Below are 6,802 nucleotides of genomic sequence, written 5' to 3'. Positions count from 1 at the left end.
CCCTGGCCACACCCTATATACAGTTGAAGTCAGAGGTTTACATACACCTTAACCAAATACATTTCAACTCAGTTTTTCACAATTCCTGACATTTAATCCTAGTAAAAATTCCCTGTCTTAGGTAAGTTAGGATCACCACTTTATTTTAAGAATGTGAAATGTCAGAATAATAGTAGAGAGAATGATTTATTTCAGCTTTTATCTCTTTCATCACATTCCCAGTGGGTCAGAAGTTTACATACACTCAATAGGTATTTGGTAGCATTGCCTTTAAATTGTTTAACTTGGGTCAAACGTGTTGGGTAACCTTTCATCAGCTTCCCACAATAGGTTGGGTGATGTTTGGCCCATTCCTCCTGACAATGCTGGTGTAACTGAGTCAGGTTTGTAGGCTTCCTTGCTCCCACACACTTTTTCAGTTCTGCCCACAAATGTTCTATGGGTTTGAGGTCAGGGCTTTGTGATGGCCACTCCAATACCTTGACTTTGTTGTCCTTAAGCCATGTTGCCACAACTTTGGAAGTATGCTTGGGGTCATTGTCCATTTGGGAAACCCATTTGCGACCAAGCTTTAACTTCCTGACTGATGTCTTGAGATGTTGCTTCAATATAGCCACATAATTTTCCTTATTCATGATGCCATCTATTTTGTGAAGTGCACCAGTCCCTCCTGCAGCAAAGCACCCCCAAAATATGATGCTGCCACCCCCATGCTTCACGGTTGGGATGGTGTTCTTCGGCTTGCAAGCATCCCCCTTTTTCCTCCAAACATAACGATGGTAATTATGGCCAAACAGTTCTGTTTTTGTTTCATCAGACCAGAGGACATTTCTCAAAAAAGTACAATCTTTGTCCCCATGTGCAGTTGCAAACTGTAGTCTGGCTTTTTTATGGCAGTTTTGGAGCAGTTGCTTCTTCTTTGCTGAGCGGCCTTTCAGGTTATGTCGATATTGGACTTGTTTTACTGTGGATATAGATACTTCTGTACCTGTTTCCTCCAGCATCTTCACAAGGTCATTTGCTGTTGTTCTGGGATTGATTTGTATTTTTCGCACCACAGTACATTAATCTCTAGGAGACAGAACACGTCTCCTTCCTGAGTGGTATGATGGCTGTGTGGTCCAATGATGTTTATACTTGCGTACTATTGCTTGTACAGATGAACGTGGTACCTTCAGGCGTTTGGAAATTGCTCCCAAGGATGAACCAGACTTGTGGAGGTCTACTATTTATTTATTTATTTATTTATTTTTCCTTTTTCTCCCCAATTTCGTGATATCCAATTGTTGTAGTAGCTACTATCTTGTCTCATCGCTACAACTCCAGTACGGGCTCGGGAGAGACGAAGGTTGAAAGTCCGATACTCAACCCAACCAAGCCGCACTGCTTCTTAACACAGCGCCATCTAACCCGGAAGCCAGCCGCACCAATGCGCCGGAGGAAACACCGTGCATCTGGCCACCTTGGCTAGCGCACACTGCGCCCAGCCCGCCACAGGAGTCGCTGGTGCGCGATGAGACAAGGACACCCCTACCGACCAAGCCCTCCCTAACCCGGGCGACGCTAGGCCAATTGTGCGTCGCCCCACGGACCTCCCGGTCGCGGCCGGTTACGACAGAGCCTGGGCGCGAACCCAGGGACTCTGATGGCACAGCTGGCGGTGCAGTACAGAGCGCTTAACCACTTAACCACACCCAGGAGGCCCGGTCTACAATTTCTTGGCTACAATTTTTTTGGCTGATTTCTTTTGATTTTCCCATGATGTCAAGCAAAGAGGCACAGAGTTTGAAGGTAGGCCTTGAAATACATCCACAGGTACACCTCCAATTGACTCAAATTATGTTAATTGGACTATCAGAAGCTTCTAAAGCCTTAACATACTTTTCTGGAATTTTCCAAACTGTTTAAAGGCACAGTCATTTTAGAGTATGTAAACTTCTTACCCACTGGATTGGTGATACAGTGAATTATAAGTGAAATAATCTGTCTGTAAACAATTGTTGGAAAAATTACCTGTGTCATGCACAAGTGCACAGTCCTAACCGACTTGCCAGAACTATAGTTTGTTAGCAAGAAATTTGTGGAGTGGTTGAAAAACCAGATTTAATGACTCCAACCTAAGTGTATGTATGTTATATCATGCCTGTTTGGCCCTGTCCGGGGGCATCATCGAATGGGGCCACAGTGTCTCCCGACCCCTCCTGTCTCAGCCTCCACTATTTATGCAGTAGTTTATGTGTCGGGGGGCTAGGGTCAGTCTGTTAAATCTGGAGTATTTCTCCTGTCTTATCCGGTGTCCTGTGTGAATTTAAGTATGCTCTCTCTAATTCTCTCTCTCTTTTTCTTTATCTCTTTCTCTCTCTCTCTCTCTCTTTCTCTTTCTTTCTTTCTTTCTTTCTTTCATTCTCTCTCGGAGGACCTGAGCCCTGGACCATGCCTCAGGACTACCTGGTCTGATGACTCCTTGCTGTCCCCAGTCCACCTGGCTGTGCTGCTGCTCCAGTTTCAACTGTTCTGCCTGCGGCTATGGAACCCTGACCTGTTCACCGGACATGCTACCTGTCCCAGACCTGCTGTTTTCAACTCTCTAGAGACAGCAGGAGCAGTAGTGATACTCTGAATGATCGGCTATGAAAAGCCAACTGACATTTACTCCTGAGGTGCTGACCTGTTGCACCCTCGACAACCACTGTGATTATTATTATTCGACCCTGCTGGTCATCTATGAACATTTGGACATCTTGGCCATGTTCTGTTATAATCTCCACCCGGCACAGCCAGAAGAGGACTGGCGACCCCTCATAGCCTAGTTCCTCTCTAGGTTTCTTCTTAGATTCTGGCCTTTCTAGGGAGTTTTTCCTAGCCACCGTGCTTCTACACCTGCATTGCTTGCTGTTTGGGGTTTTAGGCTTGGTTTCTGTACAGCACTTTGTGACATCAGCTGATGTAAAAAGTGTTTTATAAATAAATTTGATTGATGTAAACTTCCGAATTCAACTGAAGGCCCCCACATATCAGACCTAAGCTCCTTCTGCCCATCCCATTACCCCCGCCCCTGCGTCAAGAACCTCAACATGACAGCAGGACATATGCCCAGGCCGTGAGCAGAGCAACAGGCCCAACTCCCACCCAAGCTCCATCCTGCGACCTAAGAGGTATGTATCAGATGCTCAACATGCTCTGCTCACACCTACTGTGATGGTCCGAGCCTAAACCACACAAAAACAACACTAGACACTATGGAACACAAAGCTTTTACTATCTCATCCTGGAATATACAAGGTCTGAGGTCATCTGCCTTTGGCCTAAAGATCAGCAACCTAGACTTCATCAAAGAAATTGAAAATACAGACATTGTCATCATAAAAGAAACATGGCATAAAGGAAACGGACCCACTGGTTGCCCTCTAGGCTTCAGAGAGCTGGAAGTCCCATCCACCGAACTACCAGATGTAAAACAGGGAAGAGACTCATGGGGTATGCTAATTTGGTATAGTGCAGACCTAACCCACTCTATTAAATTAATAAAAACAGGAACATTTTACATCTGGCTAGAAATGAATAAGGAAATTATCTCTACAGAGAAAAATGCCCTCGTGTGCTACTTATATATCCCCCCAATGGAATCCCCATACTTTAACGATGACAGCTTCTCCATCCTAGAGGGGGAGATCAACCATTTCCAGGCCCAGGGATATGTACTAGTCTGGCGACCTAAATGCCAGAACTGGACAAGAACCTGACACCCTCAGCACACAGGGGGACAAACACCTACCTGGAATTGACAGCATTCGCTCCCCCATATGCCCCCCTAGACCCAACTAAGACAACATAACCAACAAAACGGGTCACAACTCCTGCAGCTCTGTTGGACTCTGGGTATGTACATAGTCAATGGTCGGCTTCGAGGGGACTCCTATGGTAGGTCTGGTACTGCCATCTCTTGGCAGTAGTACTGTAAACTACTTTATCACTGACCTCAACCCAGTCTCTTAGAGCGTTCACAGTCAGTCCACTGACACCCCACAGCAAAATCACACACTACTTGAACAGAGCAATGCTCAGTCATGAGTTATCAAAGCCAAAGAAACTGAATAATATTAAGAAATGCTATAGATGGAAGGAAAGTAGTGTGGACATCTACCAAAAAACAATTAGGCATCAACAAATCCAACCCTTTCTAGACAATTTCCTGGACAAAATGTTTCAGTATAATAGTGAAGGTGTAAACTTGGCAGTAGAAAACTTAAACGGCAGGGTAGCCTAATGGTTAGAGTGTTGGACTAGTAACCGGAAGGTTGCAAGTTCAAACCCCCGAGCTAACAAGGTACAAATCTGTCATTCTGCCCCTGAACAGGCAGGTAACCCACTCTTCCTAGGCCGTCATTGTAAATAAGAATTTGTTCTTAACTGACTTGCCTAGTTAAATAAAGGTAAAAAAAATAAAAAACAGTATATTTGACCTCTCAGCTTCCCTATCAATCTAAAAGTCTCAAGCAGACAACCTAAGAAAATTAATACCAATGACTAATGGTTTGATGAAGAATGCCAAAACCTGAGAAAGAAATTGAGAAACCTATCCAACCCAAAACATAAAGACCCAGAAAACCTGAGTCTACGCCTTCACTATGGTGAATCACTAAAACAATACAGAAATACACTACGGAAAAAGAAAGAACAGCACGTCAGAAATCAGCTCAATGTAATTGAAGAATCCATCAAATCTAACAACTTCTAGGAAAATTGGAGAACTCCTAAACAAACAACATCTGGTGCTTCTGTCCCCAACTATGGAGGGCCTACAGCAGCACCTAGATCTTATGCACAGATTCTGTCAGACCTGTGCCCTGACAGTAAATCTCAGCAAGACCAAAATAATGGTGTTCCAAAAAAGGTCCAGTTGCCAGGACCATAAATATAAATTCCATCTAGACACAGTTGCCCTAGAGCACACAAAAAACTATACATACCTTGGCCTAAACATCAGCGCCACAGGTAACTTACACAAAAGCTGTGAATGATCTGAGAGACAACCCAAGAAGGGCCTTTTATGCCATCAAAAGGAACATGAAATTTGGCCTACCAATCAGGATCTGGCTAAAAAATACTTGAATCAGTTATAGAAGTCATTGCCCTTTATGGACGTGAGGTCTGGTGTCCATTCACCAACCAAGAAATTCATAAAATTGGACAAACACCTAATTGAGACTGCATGCAGAATTCTGCCAAACTATCCTCTGCGTACATCGTAAAACACCAAATAATGCATACAGGGCCGAATTAGGCCGATAATTTTCAAAATCCGAAAAGAACAGTTAAATTCTACAACCACCTTAAAGGAAGGGATTCCCAAACCTTCCATAACAAAGCCATTACCTACCGAGAAATTTACCTGGAGAAGAGCCCCCTAAGCAAGCTGGTCCTGGGGCTCTGTTCACAAACAGAACCCACAGAGCCTCAGGACAGCAACACCATTAGACCCGACCAAATCATGAGAAAACAAAAAGATAATTACTTGACACATTGGAAAGAATTGACCTGACCACTGTGATTGACCCAAAATTAAGGAAATATTTGACTATGTACAGACTCAGTGAGCATCGCCTTGCTATTGAGAAGGGCAGCCGAAGACAGGCCTGGCTCTCAAGAAAAGACAGGCTATGCGCACACTGCCAACAAAATGAGGTGGAAACTGAGCTGCACTTCCTAGCCTTCTGCCAAATGTATGAAAGAATTAAAAAACAAATCCATTTTTGATAAACATATCTATTGGGTGAAATACCACAGTGTGAATCACAGCAGCAAGATTTGGGACCTGTTGCCACAAGAAAAGGGCAACCAGTGAAGAACAAAACACCATTGTAAATACAACCTATATTTCTGTTTATTCATTTTCCATTTTGTACTTTAACTATTTTCACATCATTACAACACTGTGTATATATATATATATATATATATATATATATATATATATATATATATATATATATATATATATATATATATAGGCCTATGTGTGTAAGATGTATGCCTCAGTGTGTTTTTGCTTATTCATGAAATTGAGCCAAAGGTCTCCAATAACATGGTATTCAATCAATTCAATCTCAGGACAAGCAGCATCCCTCAAACTTTTTCCCATGATGCAGTTGCCTGCCTCACCCACAGACAAACCCAAAATCAACTCAAAAGACTGCCTGGGCGGTGATGTCATTCGCTCCTATGGCTAGAGCAGGAGGTGTTTGGGAGTGTGACCAGAGCACCTTAATAACTTAAGTGTCTCAGCTTGCAGGATAACATATGGCCCATAGATTACTTTAGTACCACAGGGAAATGTAGCACCTGTAAATGCACAAACCTCTTCAGTGTCAAATGTAATCACTTTACCATACATGACATAAGGTAATTTAACCAAATTGAAATGTTTAACCAAAAACTCAGTAAAGAGTATTTCAAAAGAGGACCGCAACATCCATATGCTAATAATGTTGATTATGACGTGCAGCCACTATGCTGTCATAAATGCGTTAAACTCTGCGGTCTGCGCGTAAACTAAACTATGATTTTATAATAACTCACACTGTATCTTGCAGGCAGCATGTGTTATGCCGCGTTCATGTGCTAGTCTTATCTAGGAAACTCGTACATTTCCGACTTGCTAACTGAATGAATGCGTCATGTGTTATAACTACAGCCAGTTAGCAAGTCTGACATTTCAGTTTCCTCGTTTTGACTAGTCAATAAACGCGGCATTACATTGAGCGGTGACTTCTCCACAAAACGGCTTCAAGGTGACGTCACA

Source organism: Oncorhynchus keta, chromosome 37 (genome assembly GCF_023373465.1).
Source record: "Oncorhynchus keta strain PuntledgeMale-10-30-2019 chromosome 37, Oket_V2, whole genome shotgun sequence".
NCBI lineage: Eukaryota > Metazoa > Chordata > Actinopteri > Salmoniformes > Salmonidae > Oncorhynchus > Oncorhynchus keta.
Note: the sequence above shows the minus strand (reverse complement) of the source record.